Below are 17,250 nucleotides of genomic sequence, written 5' to 3'. Positions count from 1 at the left end.
AACTCTATTTCCATACATAAATGTAGCTCTATAAATATATGTCCACTAATACCAACATAGTGGTTATTGCATTATTTTGTTAGCATACTTCCTATGCATATAGTTGTAAATTATAGTATATTCAAAATGTACCTTTGCTATTGATGGAAAGAAATAATAAATGAAGAAATGTTTACTGGGGCATACTATAGTGTTATAGATTAAAACTGGTGGTCAACTTAATGCCAGCTGGATTAAATCAGCTCCGTGCTAAGTGTAGGAAAGTTGCCAACATAAGTAAAGATGTGGAGAAGGAGAAGGTAAGACTTGTGAGTTCTCTTACGTGTTGCTGTTAGAGCTGTTGGCTCTCCTGGAGGAGCTCTTCATTACTAGTTTTGCCAGTGTGAGTTCGACCATTTTCATCAGATGAGCTTGGGACCTTGTTGGTGAAAGTGGCTAGGGTTCACTTTGGGGGAGCTCTAGGCTTTACATCGAGCATTACTTCCTGGTTCTGGAGGGGAAGATGTATGATATTTAATCTCCAGGACAAACTCATCATGCTGGCTTTCTGACATGTACAACTGTTCTTATCATCAGAGGGGTTCAGGACCTCCGTGTGGCTGAGAATGGCTGTGGTGCTTTTCAGGACAGCCTTAGTCTTTATTATGAGCATGACTTCTTGGCTCCAGTGTAGAACCCTCAACCTATCAGGAAAGCTCCTTCAGCCCACTGGCATAGACTTTCTAGCTTCTACCTCTGACCTTTGGGTCTTCTCAGCACAGATCCATAAAAGAGACGGGCATGAATCCTGTTTTGTGGGCTCTACACCTCCAGTTGGAATTGTGGGAGGCACTGTCATGAGCTCTGGGTCTTCATCTGGACTCCTGCAGGACATTGCTGTGGGACCTAGGCCCTCAATTGAATATTCTAGGTTTTAAGTGTTGGGCAGAGATTTCCTAAACTTTCTTGTGTTATTTCTGGGTGACTGTCATACAATAATGCTATAAAATGTGTGCCTTGATTCTAATTGTTCTCTGCACAACTCCTAGCTACAACTCATAGACATGGCAATAAAAAGACATTGCAAGAGTGAAGTTAAGCAAATGAAGAATCACTGGAGAGGAAGGACAAGGAGATAGCGAGAGATGAAAGAAAAGACTAAATGAAGAAAGTGATAGAGTTTTAATTGTATATGTCCTGAAGTTGTAATATATACTCCAAGGATGCTCATTGCAAAACTTAGGAACAGAGCTTCAGAAAAAATGAGAATTCCCCCTTTTATTCAGTAGGTTTGCATTTTAAACATGCCATTGAGTGTGAACTCCTTGCCTATTTCTTATATAATAACTTCTTGGAAAAAAACTAGTAGAGAACAGAGGATCTGGATAAATGGATTTAATCATGAGCTTTCTCACTTCTGCAAGCGAACCTTTCTTTTCTTTTCTCTATCAGAATTCTTCACATTTTTATATTGAGAAGTTTGAAAACTTCCAGTAGTTTGCCCACAATTTCTGTTTTTCTCTGAAAGTGAAATCTCCAAACAGTATGCAGAAACCAAAATCACTCAAAATCTTATAAGGTTATAAGTATTAAATGTTTTAGAAAGGGAGAAATTTAAATCTTGAGTCACTTGAAGAGGTCAGAGAAAAAGCTCAGTGTGCAAATACAGAAATAACTAAGGTAGCTCATGTCCTGAGGACAGGGAGAAGGAGTTATTTCATAGGCAGAAGCTCTCCGGTCCAGGGACTTAGCTTTTCTCACTAGTTACTCTAAGTGTTCTTAGGAAAGATGATCCACTTGGAAAAGAACTGATAGAGGAATGTGTTTGATTTTATTATATGGAAATTAAGAGTATATCTTCATTAAAGAATAAGTATTGGGGAGGAATATTGTACACTACTATTACTTCTTTTTATTAATCTTTTATTTTAATTTTATTTAAAAGTAAAAAGAGAAAAAGCAAAACAAAACAAAGCGGTGTAAGAGTACAAGTAATACAGAACTACAAAAAAAAAAAAAAAACAGTAAGAAATCACCAGTTAATAGATTACATACTATCATTTAGAGATAGTTGCTCAAGTCACAATATCAAAGCATACAAAGTGGACATTCAAACAGTGAGACTGCAAACAGTTGTGTTCAATGATCCGATCAAAAACATGGAAGGCTTTTTGAAGCAAACCATTTAGTGTTATCCACTAAAATGCCTGAAAAAACAGGCTCATTACCTTACAAGTTTGCTATACACTACTAATGCAGTTCAATTTGATGAGTGATTGATGTTATGAAAGGGATACTCAAGTGTAACTAATATGAGCCAAAGGCCTCTTTTATCCAAAGAAGTCCTGTAACTCACTGGGTAATTCTGTTTTCTTCCAACCACAATATACAGGTTTTTCTAGCTCTTTGATTAAAGTTGCTTCTGTCTGATTCTTCCTACTCTCAACTTGCTCACACATTTCTGTTCATGTAACATGAACGAAAGAAACAAAAGAAACACTGTGATAACAAAGTCTTCACCCAAACTTCAACTGCAACACTAGTAATGTGACTTATTTAATCATGTGTACCTTAATTTCTCATGTAAAATAAACATAGTTACTGGTTAGAAGGTAGTGGTGAGAACTATTGCACAGGTGTTTACCCTGAACCAACCAGAGTGGAAAAAGAGTTTGAATATTAATTATTCCCATTTAAGCTGTCACAACAAAAATATTAAATCTGATTTAAAATTAGTTTTTATTTATTCTACTTCAGAGACTTCACAGAAAGCTCATTAAAATAGAGCTTTTTTCCTTTCTATTTTCTAAGGACAAAATGAGAAGGAGAAGGGACTAATCTCTTTGGAAATAAAATCAGGCTTCTTTCCTGATTCTCCTGACTGAACAGTACAATGTTTTTTAGTGTAATCACACAGGGATACTCAATAGAGGAAATTAGAGAACTGATGAGATGCCATGAGCTTCTACATTCCCTCCCACTGCACAGAAAGCTGTTTCTCCAACATTAATCATGTAATGTTAGATTAGTGGCATTCAGAGGTCAGCAAGATGCAAAAGTAACTCTCTATATATCAATTCTACCAGAATAATTCCAAAAAAGGAAATTAGTAGGAATATTCATGTTGGATTACTTATATTTCTTAGAGCTATTATATTTTTTTGGAATTCATTTGTCAAACATTAATTGCACACAGATTAAAAGGCAGTGTAGCAATGTGATTAAGAGATGAAATTGTAGTTCAAGACAGAGGTATAATGTGAGTTCCACATTTTGTCTATTTCCTCAATACTGTGTGTCATTTGTGATATTATGGATCCAAAATTTCCACATTGGAGAATTTTAAGAGTGATTAGATTTTAAGCCATATTGAAAATTTTAAATAAGGTAGTACCAATGGAGAGTTCATTATTTAGCTTTGCTGTTGCTAGGACATGATACATGCCACAATTTTAAGGGAGAGGACTTTAACTTTCCTCACACTTTCAGAGGATTCAGTCCATGGTGGGCTGATTCTAAACCAGAAATAGCATGGCAGAAAATTGTGGTAGGGTAAACCTGTTCAGTTCATGGCTTTCTGAGAAACAGAGCATGGGAACAGCACCAAAGAGCATGTGGGGAGGGACCAGATATAGATCCAGAAGTCTTATCCCCATAACTCACCTAGACATATGGGATTGGCGGGGTGCACTACTCCCATGTGTCCCAAAGTTTTTATGTTCACACAGTTAAGCTGATCCATCACCAAGTGTATGTCATGTCTGACATACATGTGCCCATACATATGCACATACATTAACTGTTCTCTTTGTGATTAAGACTGTAGTCTAGTCATTTGAAGGGAGATAAAGATTTTGCATTCCAGGGGAACACGAAAATCTACAACAAGTGACAATGGAAGAGGTGGCATATAAGCCAAATGCACTTTGCTGAGTGCGGAATAAGATCAGGGAAAGAAGTCCTGACATGACAGACCCTGCACTGCACAATCTTTACTTCAGCTGGACTAAACTTTATGATGTTGGTATTGTTTTCCCTGTTGTGAAAGTGAGAATACTGAAACAAATAGAAATTAAAGTCACAGGGCTCTAAATCATGGCAAAATGCACTTATCATCCATGATTCCATGTTTTCTTTGTTCTTTCTAGAGGAGTTTTTGTAAAACTTCAGAAAGAGTAGCAAATGGCTTTTGAACATTAGTTGAGTGATCAGTAAACTGCTGAAAAGAAAATAATGAAATTAAATTTTCTCATATATGTGTGTGTGTGTGTGTGTGTATGGATTTACAAAGGATTTCTTTATTAAATATTATATGTTTATTTTTTGATGTAAAAATATGTTCCTTTCAGGAAAAATTTCATTAGAAATCAATACATAGGAGAATTATTTTCCTCCTGTGCATCTATTATGTTTCATCATCCTTTATTGATATCTTTTCCCTCACAGGTTCAATGAAATATGATTGAAAAATAAAATTGTATATATTTCAGGGGCACAGAGAATGTTTGATATATGTGCATTATATGAAATGATTACTATAACAAGCTAATTAATTTATTTATACTTCACATAGGTCACTGTTTTGAGGATCCTTAATATCTACTTTTAGTGATTTTCAAATTTAAAATAGATATTGATCACTATACTCACATTATTATATTTTGTATTTCTAGTACTTATGATTTCAATAACTGAGGCTTTTTACCCCTTGACAGTGTCTTATTGACTCATCTATGACACTGTAACTAGCAGAATTTCCTTCTCTTTAAAGATAGAATAATATTCCCATTATTTATGAATGTGTCTCCGTGTAATTGGACTTCTTTCAATATAAGGATATTCCAGCACATTCACTCCGTCCATTCACCTGTTGAACAACACAAAACCCACTTCCCTGTGTATACCAGAAGCAGGACTCTTTTTATCCCTTACAATGTTACTAGATATTGTTTGAATCCTCAAATTTACATATTCATAGAAAATAAAGTTGTGATATATACTATTTTATGTTTGGTACAGTAAGTGTTGTCTTCAGGGTTTACAAGGGAATGGATTTAATAAAGGACACATAATTTATAGGATTATTTATAGTATTCACCTCAGGAATCAAATATAGAGGAGTACAGGAAATCTAGAAACCCAAAGAATTCAGCTGAGGGTCTAAATTCATGGCAATGCTTTGAATGAGTCCAGCTGAAGACCTACAGAGCCCATAATAATGTCCTCCATAAGTCCAACTGGAGGCCTAAAGCCCACAACAATGTTTCATTAAAATTTGTGTCAAGGATTTACCCTTGGAAGGCCCACAGGTCAGTGTTGTAAGCTAGAAAGTCTGTGTCAGTAGAATGAGGGATCTGTGCCAACAGGCTGAGGAATCTGCACTGGCACAAGGAAGTGATGCTCAGAGTAAAGAACAGACCTCCCTCCAAAAGAACCTCAGACATCTTCAGCTACATGGAGGACCTGAGTGAGATCCTCCAAAGATGAGAATAGCTGAGCTCATATCAGGAAAGCCAACATGACAGGCTTCTCCAGGAGAATCAACAGCACACCATCTTTCCCTGCATTTTACATGCTATGGTGTTGACAACAAACCTCAGGGGACTTCCACACCCAGGGCCACACTTACTCAATTCATCTGGGTATTACAAGTTGGTCATTAGTTAATCCACCACATTAAGTATGTGAGAAATTTTTATACTTAGACAACCATCATTTAAAAGTTTAAGTTTTGTAAACAAATGATTACTGGAGGAAGAATATGAAGAAGAGATATCACAGCAGAGAAAGAGCACAGGATAGAGCAAATGGCGAATGCAAAGATAAAATAGTTTACTAAATATTGAGTGTACTATAGCATGAAGATTCAAAAGACCATTATTCAGTGTAAATCTTATAAAATTTGTTCTGTTTGCAAAATGGTACAGACATTGCATTTTGTTCACTTAGTTTCTAAATGCATTTTATTTACTTTGGAAGCAAAGCTCAAAGGATCAAATGTTCTTTTATTTTCTTTATCTTTTATTATCACTCACATATGTGAGTTTTACAAAATGTGCCCTTTTATCATAATGCAAGTAGAAAAATACTTATATTTGAAAGAGGGGAAGGTAACTGTGACATCTGGAATTCTCTTGAAAATAAGGACATTTCCCATGTGAAGCTCTACCATATTGCATAGGAAACAATAGTCCTGAATGTGGCCAGAACTTAAACAATCACCACACCTTTCTCAGGAATGAAATACTTTAGCACTGTAGTTTAGAAGTACTGTAGTTTGAAGTACTTTAGCACTATCCCTTTCCTGAGCAAAGTGTATTTCCTTGTTTGATCTGCTCATGATAAAATCAGCAATTGAACTTATTCTATTAACCACTGGCTTCAGTAACAGTTATGACACCAAGTTTGCAGTGGGGCTGACTCCTATAATATCTGACATGGAGTTGCATAAATATTACTGTTGGGAGATTCCTACACCACTTGCTGAGTGTATGGTAAATGCCTATTTCCTTGAGTGTGGGGCTTCCTGCCTGATAGTTTTACAATGCTTTTATATTTAGTTGACAGAGAACAGATTTCCTTAAACAATTATAACAGAGACAATTGCCTAATTCTGTGGAGGGCTTAGAAGACCAGAGTACACATAGGAATATGAACGTGAAACTCCATGCTTATGAGGTTTCAGAGGAAGATGACTAGGACTAGAGGCATGGCAAATGCTGGCCAAGGCTTTCCAGCATTATCTCCATGCCCTGGGATTTTGTGGCAGGTCCAGTTTAAAGGTGATAGAAAATGATGCTAGCCATGGAAGTTTCAAGAGAGCATAGCATAGGCATGGCTGTGACATGGGTACTGCTGCCTGTTTTAAATCAGTTTAATGTAAGAATCAAAAGCAAAAGGTAGAGGAGAAGGATTTAGAAATCTTGTAGTTTTATTCGAAAAGGAAAATATGCAATGGTGCTACCCAGAAAGGTGCAGTTGTTGAGGAGATCAGATAAACCTGTTCAATTTTGTCAAATATTTGTCACACATGTAGAACGATTCATGCTGTATCTATCTATATCTAAATCTATCTTTATCTACTTCTGTCTGTCTGTCTGCCTGTCTATCTGTCTATCTATAAAGCATAATTGTATCAGAGTTGCTTAACGTAGTTATCCTACACTTGGGAATATATTATAAAACCATAAGTGGAAATAAATCTTCTGAAGTCATATTTTAAAATAGCCTTACACACACGCACACACATACACACACACACACACACACACGCGTGCGCGCACACACACACACACACACTGTTTAAATGAAAATGATGTGATGTTGGTTAATGAATTTTGAAATATAGTCATAAATTTTAAAAAGGTATATTTAGAGAACAAAACAGAAAGGCAATTTGTAAGTCTAAAAATCTTTGAATACTCAGCACTTGACGGTTAGGGTTATGGATACTAAATTCTGTTTTTTTTTCACTATAACATGAATATAAATTTAAAACATTGACTTCTGGGAAATTTGGGGACATTTGTGAGAAAATAATGTGGCTTACTCTTCAGATGAAAATGAGAAATTAGCTCTGTCTCCTTGTGGAACAAATGAAGTTTATGTCCAGGTGCGAAAACTCTATGGACCACTGACTGTCCTGAGGGGCTTAACTTGGAGAAGAAGATGACCTTTAGATGTAGAATGAGTGTGAAGATGGCACTATAACAAAAGAAGCTGAAATTGTGGCAAAATATATGTAAAAAACCAAGAGGAATTTTACAGCTGAGGTTGCTTCTGTGCACATGTGCAAAGGTATTGACACATTACCTGTTCACAAATACATACAGATTTATATAATGAAGATGCAGAGGTATCCTTCTCCCTTGTACTCTTCTATTACTGAATGAATTCTTCAAAGATCCATGGAATCAGTTAAGAATATGCCTCTTAATCACTTAGACCAAAAACAGGCAACTTCCTGAAAGGTGCCTCATGTCTGATATCTTCTCTTACTTCTTAAATTGCCTGAGACACTAGTTTTCAAGAATCCCATTTAGTAAGTGATTCCGGTTACTTCACTTCATATCAAGTTAATTTAAGGAACATTTTCTTTTTCCCACTGCATTAAAACTCTTCAAATGCAACCTCTGCTTATATGCTGCTTTCCCTGTTTTTGTTGAGTATGATACGTTGTTTCAAATGTTTTTTCATATTTTGTCTCTCTTTTGTCCTTCTCCAATTTATTTCAGCTATAACATACTAAAGTAATTATAAAACTAGGTAGAATTTCATAGTCTTCATTCAACTAAATATAGTAACTTTCCTTAGGTTCTATACCAACAATTTGAATCTAGTTGTTCTATAGTGTGGACTAGACATAAGGATGCTCAAGACACTAGATGCTGAGAATTACAATTTTACGAGAATCATCTGCTTCAGTTTCCACAAATACCATTCCCACCTGCAGTTCAAAACTGTTTCACAATATAAGAGAGAGGCTGACACTTGAGGAGTAGCAAAAGAGGTGGCATGGGATTTAATCCTGTCTCTCATGGACCTGCAGAAATCATAATTGGAGTGCATGTAATCTCCAGTGTCAAAGCCAATTTTACATATATGGATACACGGGTAAATATGTAAGCAAATCTACACACATATTTGAGTGCATAAATAATTAATTTTATTAGATGCGAGCCCATTTTCTTACTTTTTTGTTTGTTTGTTTATGTAGTTATTTGGATTAAACCAGGATCTAGCACATGCTAGGTCAGCAGGATATTACTTAGCTATATCCATAACATGCAACTAACTACTTGAACATACAAAAATCAAACAAACACACACCAAGAATACCACTGTTACCATTGACTCAAAGCACCTGTTACTTCATTCCCAGTATAACAAAAGAGAAAGACTACATTTTTATACCCAGTATTTTGCCCTCGTGATTGACAGCACCATACATTCAGATGTTCAAATCTGAAAACTGGATGCCATCCTTCGTGCACTATTTTCTTACTTTTCCAGCCCCTGTGCCCCCACCTCCACTGAAGTCCTTGTGTTAACGACTTGGCCCCCAGCTGGAGCTGTAAGGAGATGATCTGGTCTTTCAGAGTGTGGGGTCTTATGGGAGGTCTTTAGGTCTCTACGTCATTAGGCATGTCCTCTCAAAGAGAACCCTGAGATCCTGTCCTCTTACATTGTTCTGCATAGTTGGTGAGGTGAGTAGTTTGTTCTGCATTGCATTCTGGCCGTAGGAGACTGTTACTGTGAGTACTTGATACTGAACAGCTACTGAAAGCTCCAAAACCTTAAGAGAAAATAAACTCTTTTTCTTTATAAGTTGATTGATTCAAATATGTGTTTTAATGACAGGAATTTGACTAATGCACTTGTAAAATAAACTGGAAGTCCTGTTGATTTTAATCTCTTAATGAATCTGTAATATGTATCATCTAAAGTTCCAATTGACAAGATTTTTCTCAGCCTACTTGTAACAAAATAACATCTCTATTATCTTTCTGCATCTAATATATACATTTCAAATTTATCTCCCTTACAGTCTGTATCATTTTATAATGCTAAAATATAAAAAAAATCAATTCATGTCTCTTCTTTTATAAGAGCATTGTTGCTTCCAATAACATGTCTATAAAAGTCTCAAATCCTTTCTTATGTTTATACACAAGAAGTTTGGGAGTCTGACTCATTTTTAAAACTTTAGCTTCAATGCCTGATTCTCTCCCACATAAGCTTTTATCCTGAGACACACCAGCAAGTATCAGTGCCCTTTTTTTTTTTTAAAAAAAAAAAGTGATCAAAGAACTTGTAGAAAGTGGCACCCTTGCTGTTTATGAAAAATAAAAACGTTGTTATCTTTCAGGAAAGGTGATAACAGCTGAGAGTTCCTGGATTGGATTTGGAGCTGTGTATCAGGAAAAGGAAGTTCTCCTTCCTTGGGCCTTTGACAGTCGTGGCAACTTTTAGCATTGCATGTGCAGAGCCAGACGCTGCCTTCATCTGCTTTGCACAGAGGAACAGAGACTTTGGAGTGGCTGCCAAGTTTTCAACAGAAGAGCTTTCAGATCCAGAGCAGGGACCCTTAAGGACCAGCGAGCCCAGTCCGCCAACTTCGTGCCCAAGGACTTGGCAGGAATCTAGTCATCCTCATTAAAATCCAGTTTGGATCATGGCACTTTTCATTCCAACTCAGCTGCAGTCAAGGTAAAATACAAATGATCGGAGACACATACAAATGCACAGCACAAACCAAAAAATTAACCTAGAAATAGGCAAAGCATCAAATTCATTTTTAATTGTCAACGGAATGCTGCACAGGTAACTCCAAGTTTCTAGAGCATTTCTCTTATATCTAGTTTCTTTCATTCTTTTTTTTTTCCTGGTGCCCTAATTATTCCCCATTTTAATATCTCCCCACTGGCTTTAATTAAGCTTTCTGTAGTTTCAGCTTGCTTTACAGGTAAGTTTCTTTTCACTTTCAAAGCCCATCCCGATTCTCCAGTCCATGCAATCAAGATTATCAGAGAAGTTTGTTAAATTCTTGCTTCCTCTGGAGTTTCTTGCATCCTTGCCCTGTGGTTTCTGTGATTAGTCAGTAAGAACTCAGCCCCGAGGAGAGCCACTGTTTTTGGAGATTAGAAAGGCTGATGCTCTGCACACTTTCTCTCCCTTGTCCCCTGTTCTGTATTCCCTCCTAATTGAAACATACTGTCATCACATTCTGATTTCTGAACATTCACGTAATCTTCTGTTTAGTCTTCTTTGTTCTTTGCCCTCTGAGAAGAAATATCACCAGCAAATTCTGTAACACTGGGTGAGCTGCTGAGGTCTTTGTGAAGGTAAGAGTTATTTTCATTACTGTCACATGCTATTTTTCTACTTGTTTACACTCATTATAATGACACAATCATACAACAACTTCTGAGGTCATGAAAGGCATTCCGTTACAAAAAACATAGTTTTAGCATTTGTGTTTTATTCACCAAGTGAAATCTTTTTTAGGTCAAATTCTAATGGGAGCCACCTCGTAAGTCACCATTCTTTAGGAAAGATGAAGTAAAACCTTTTTGGGAGACATGCTGATATTCAAATGAGAAACATTTGCAGTATTTTTGAACAATACACTATGTAAGATGAAATATGGGTAAATATGATAAAAAATATTATAACACGTTTCTTGACAAAGGTTTGAAGAACAAGGGAAGAAGTAAACTGGAAAGTAGGACGAAGGTCATTCTAAGAGACGGAATGGCTTGGAGAGAGCTGTCCTATTTGGAATTCAAGCAGCTGATTGTTTTAAAAAACAAGCTATAGTTACAACAATAATTTATGGGAAGGACAAAAGAATACCTCTATGGAATCAATGAATACACAAGAGAATTCCTTTTTCCCTTGCTGTGGAAGCAGAGATAGGTGCCTAGTGAGGGACTAAGGACAATGCCACTCCTCTTTTATTTCTGACTTTCTCTCTTCCTTACCTTCTTTTCCACTCTATGTTTTTTTCTCACCATGTGGTTTACCCTATAAATTAAAATCTAATGTGAATTTTATTTGTTTGTTTTATTTTTCTCCTTTCCCTGACTGTTTCTATAGCTCTCTTGGCAAATCAATCAATCGATCAAACAATCTTTATAATTCTTAATGATCCTCTCAAGACACAAGTGCAAAAGAAAAAAATAATACATATGTGGACTTTTAAAATGATTTTAAGTTCCCAAAATAAAATCATATTTGTTCAATTTGAGTAAAAAGTTCATAAGTAATTAAAATATTATACAGGTTCAGAGCATTAAATATGTCCAATTTCCTAGAGAAGATACTAGGAGGGCAAATTATTTGCAAATACAATCAGAAGCACAGATGATGACAGTAAATGAGATTAAAACACAGCAACAATGAAATTACTAATCATCTTAGTTTCTCAGGATAGGTCCAGACTCTGAGATTATAAAATAATACATATTGAGTATACTGAATCCAAAATATGAAATTTTAAAAACTCCAAAGTCCAAAATTGTCTAAGTGTTTACATCATGTTGAACATGAATAATATCACACTTAGCCTCACGCAATGAATCATAAACTCTGCTTACACTAAATATTCTAAGCAATTACTATAGGCTAGTGGATGAAATATTTAGTGTTTATAAGTGAGTACCCTCCTCACTTCATGTATATGGAAATATTAAAAAATACAAAAATTGAAAATTTTCTTGTTCCACAGATTTTGAATAAGGAATATTGAACTTGTACTTATAAAATATTAATCAAGAACAGTGACTTTGGAAAATAGATCAGAGAGATTTGAAATTGAGAGTGTGGAATATATAACAATGGGTAAGGAAAAAACAACCCTATTTATCAGAATATTTTTCAAGCCTAGGTTAAACTTGTGTAAATGATCAGCATCCAACTAATTTGAATTGTCTAATACCATTTTGAAAAATTCATTTAACATCTCTAGTTATCTTAAACACTTATAATATAAAAAGGAAAATAGTGATGTATGCCTTCATCTAAAAGTTTAAATACAAAGTGAACCAACTATTCTTATTTCCCATTATGAACCTTTACTAATTCCCTCCAATTTGAATTGGTGTATGTCTCAATCAAAAATACAGAGAACATGGAAGTAAATTTAAAAATGAATTGAAACATAAATAAAAAATAACTTTTAGAAGACTACATTTGCCTCCATTAAACATAGATAAAGCATTTTAAAGCACTTTTTCTAAATCACAATTTCTCAAAATTTTAAAGAATAATGGCCTACCTAAACTTGTTTGTATCTAAATTAACTATTAATTCTTAATTTATCAGCAGCAGGCTCTAAATATTAAAAAATCTCTTATCCCCTTTAAGAGAGTTTAAAAAAAAAATCCTATTGAAAGTGTGGGCAATAGACATGGCTTATGTTAGCCACAGTGTCAGATCCATAAATTAGGGCTGATGCAGATCACCATAGACTCAGATATCTTAAACACAAGAAACATACAATGTAATTATAACAGCAGCTAGATAGAGAAAAGAAGACTAATCTGAAATTAACTGGAATTTGTGAAAAAACAAGATAGCACAAGTGTCATAAAAGCCCTGTTTACAGCAATCTTTCCAAATATGGGGAAAGAATGAAACACAGAAGTAAGTGATGCTTAATGAATCCCTAATAGGTACAATCAAAATAGAGCTTCCCATGATACACTGTAGTCATAATCCCAAAGGTCCAACACAAGAAATGAATCTTAAAACCTGAGAGAAAAGCAGTAACTTACATATAAAGGAGTATTCATTAGAATTATAGCAGATTTCTCAAAATAAATCATAAAGTCCAAGATTGCTTAAAGTGAAATGTTCCAAGATCTAAGCAAAAACAATTTCCAAATTGGGTTAATCCATTCTCTAAAATCAACTTTCAAAACTATTGGAAAAACAAGGAATTTTCATTACAAAGAGAAACTTACATTTGTGAAAAGCACTTCAAAATTTATCAGGGATATCATAGAAAGAGACAAAGAATCCATCAAAAACAAAACAAAATTAATGGAATGAAAACTCTAGGCATGGTGTGTAGAAAAGCAGAAGCCTGTGTGTTGGCAGCAGCTGCACTAATAGCAAGAAATGCAGTGACAGAAATATGTTAATTCTTTTTAATAATAACTCTCAGTGTTCTTATTTCCACAGACAGAAAGTAAAGATTGGAAGACTAAATTTAAAAAAATCCAATGATAGTCTGTATAAAAGAAACACATTTAATTCAAAAGCAAATTCATAGATACTATGGCTTGTGTGGGGATGTTCCCCAAAAGCCTCATGTGGTCATGGGAAGTTCGGCCCTTTGGAAGTGGCTCAATCTACAATTTGTGATTGGTTCATTGCCTAGTGCTACAATTGAGTGTGTATGTGTGTTAGCCTGCATATGACTTAAGGGATGGGAAAAAAAAGGCTTTTTGTTCCCTTTTGCTTTTGTTGATTTTGTTATTTTCTGCTGCTATGAACTGTTGTCTCTCTGCTTAGTGTCACTATGCATGGAGCCCACCAGCCAGTTATGGACAGAAACCTCTATGAACTGTGAGTTAAATAAATCTTCCCCCCTGTAACTTTGGTTGTTGGATTGTTAGGTGTTTTGACTTTGCAACTGGAAAAATGTAACTAAGACAGAATTTAGTACAAGAGAACTGGGATCAGTATAGTAACTATACATGACCATTAGGATCACGAGCCTTTGGGCCTAGCTTGTGGAAGAGATAAGAAAGATTTAGAGATATAATTTGAAAAAGAAGAGCTGCAATACCTTAGGTTATTCTCTGTGGGAGATTATGGTCAGGGTTCAGAAGACCAGAAGATTGATAGAAATCTAGCAGGCAAAGACCAGATTCCAGAAGTTTCTGTTGAGAAGAAAATCCCTTTAAGGGGGAAAAAAGGGAGAAAAACCCAAATTTAAAGTTAGTACAAGGAAGAAAATGTTAAAGATCAGAGTAGAAATTAATGACAAACTAGAAAGAGAGCACAAAAAATCAATGAATCAAAGAGCTGGTTCTTAAAAAGAAGAAAATCATTAGCCAATCTTATTTTAAAAAAAGGAAAAAATACTCAATACTATTGAAGTCAATATTCCTGGAAAATTGAGTTTTATGGAACATTATAAAGTAACTATATATATATATGTATGTATAAATATATAATATAACAAATTATGTATATGTATTTATTCCACAGAAATGATAATTTTCTTAACTATAAGAGCCAAGTTGTTTTTTACTGTACCTTAAATTTTCACCAGTGCACTTCTCTATGCTTTAAATATCTCCATTCCTCCGCACTAGGGAGACTGAATCAGGAGGAGGATCATTGTGAGTTCTAGGGCAGCCTGGACTACCGAGTGAATTCAAGGCCAGCCTGAACTACATAGTGAGACTTTGTCTCAAAAAATAAAACACAACAAACAAACCAACAAACAAAAAATCTCCAGTGATTTGTATTACATCTTCCTATTGTTTTTCTCCAAATTTTCCATGGTGTTTGTTTCTGTTATAGACACACTGTGGTATTTGAGTGTTCCTCTCAAATTGGGATCACCTGAAGCCCGTGAAACAGCATTACACATTTACTTGTAAGTGACCTTCGAATCTGATTATTGCCTGTGTTTATGTCTAAGAATTTTTTCCACTCTGAGATTCTGGTTCTATGACAAGACCAACAGTACCATCTTAGCTGCTCCTTGACATGGTTTCATTTTCAACAGAAAAAAAATTACTGTATGATACGTAAATACAACACCGTGCCATAATATATCATCACTTGCCCTTCTACAGATTTGGTTAACAGCTGTTTCTCTAATAATGTAGATGGTAGATGAGTGTGTTTCCTGTGCTTCTCTAAGTCCTACAATAGTTTTTGTTTTCAACGTAAAGATAATTCGTTATCATTTGGAGATTCAGATGACAAAATCCCATAAGGTAGAAGCAGTGAGCCTTCAGAATGATGATAATTTTGAAACATTAAGTTTTCTCTTTCCTGCCTGGGTGAGTTGAAACCATCTGGCTGTTTGCTTTCCTTTGTTATTTATTGTTAAAGATTATTCTCTGAGATGGCATCAGAAGGTTTCTGTCTGTCAAATATTTTTTATCTTACATTTATATATCAGGTCATAGATGTTTCTTACTGTGTTATGGCTGTGTGATGCTCCTGATTACTAAAATTTCAGCATGTGATATGAACATGTTCCCTGATATCCTATGGCTAAGGTCAGAAAATTGCTGGCTAGATTTACTTTCTTTAGAATGACCACTGCAAACAGAATGCTGTCTAATTAGTCTACATCATTTACTGGGAGACTTTCCCCATCAAGTTACTTGCTTAGAGATTGACATAAATGATTGTTTTTTGTTTTTTGTTTTTTTTTTTTAACAGAGAAAAGTGAAGCTCGGATAATTTTTTATTCCAATGGTGATAGACATACCAACATCAGCAACTTAAAAATGCTAGGAGAACTGCCTAGTAATGTTTCTAAAGTTTTCTCTTTCAGTCTCCTTATTTCATTGTTCATTTTTCTGTCATACAACATCTTTTCTATTAACAGGAGACATAAGTGCAATTGCATTATGTTTCAGAGTTTATCACATTCATTCCCCTGTCTGAAATACCTTGTGACCTTGCAGCTAAAAGAAATCTACTTGTCTTTTAGAACCTTGTCTAATACCAACTCCAAATCCTTTAATTCAATGAACATGAAGAAATGCATATATATATATATATATATATATATATATATATATATATATTCATTCCTGGAAATGCAAGACTAGTAAAAGAAATAATCAAGAGAGATGCAAGCTTTACTCTGAAGATCACATAGTCTAATGGATAGACAGATTAGAAAATGACAAAGCAAAAAATAATGGAGAACTTTTATAAGCAATTAGAAATAAATTTTAATTTATAATATAGACTATAAATCAGATGTTGTATTTTTGATAGTAAAGTAATCAATGGTAAATGGAGACTCAGTCTAAATATATGAAGGAATGTTTTATGGCTGATATTGTGGTGGGTCCCCTTCCAGGTAGAGAAAGGAGCCTCACATATTTAAGAAACTAAAGAAAATGAGAAGTATGAGCAAAAGACAGTGGCACATGATTACTTTGGAGAGATTAGCAAAGGTGACATCATTCAGAGCCTTTTCAGAGGTGACAAATATGTTTTATACCCAATGTGAAGGCAATAAAACCTTTATTTTATGGTTGGATTTATTTCAGTTGGTATACAATTAGTAAAAAGTGATCATCTCTTAAGCCTTCAGTGAGATGAGTTCGACAACTGTAAACGGCCTTATAACCACTCTCCAAGGCAAGCTGCAGACAGTTATGAAAGAGTCTGGCAAGACCTCGATTAGAGTTGATTGAAGGGGAACAGCATTTAATCAAATGCAGATAGCATGGATAGACAATACTTCAAAGGAGATTAACCAGGACAGAGGACAGACCACATTTTTAGAGGAAATGAAATTGTTAACTTGTTGATTTACTTACCTAGTCAGCAGAAAGTGTCTGATGAATAGAAATGTGTGAGGTACTAGAGAAGTAAGAAGTGCATCTTGCAAAAATATTTGTCACCTGTTTGATAAGGGACTAGGCATGTGCTGAAAAATGAGTGAAGATTATGCAGCAAAGATAATGAATTCTTATTAGGCAGTGAAAAAGAAAGCAAAAACAAATATTCATCAGAAATTCATGTAACAGATAAGAACAATGTGACATTTTCCCTTGA

This window comes from Cavia porcellus, unplaced genomic scaffold (assembly GCF_034190915.1).
Source record: "Cavia porcellus strain 051 isolate PalLab524CR breed Dunkin Hartley unplaced genomic scaffold, mCavPor4.1 scaffold_4, whole genome shotgun sequence".
Classification (NCBI taxonomy): domain Eukaryota; kingdom Metazoa; phylum Chordata; class Mammalia; order Rodentia; family Caviidae; genus Cavia; species Cavia porcellus.
The sequence above is the reverse complement of the archived record's forward strand: the minus strand, read 5'-3'. Positions refer to the sequence as shown.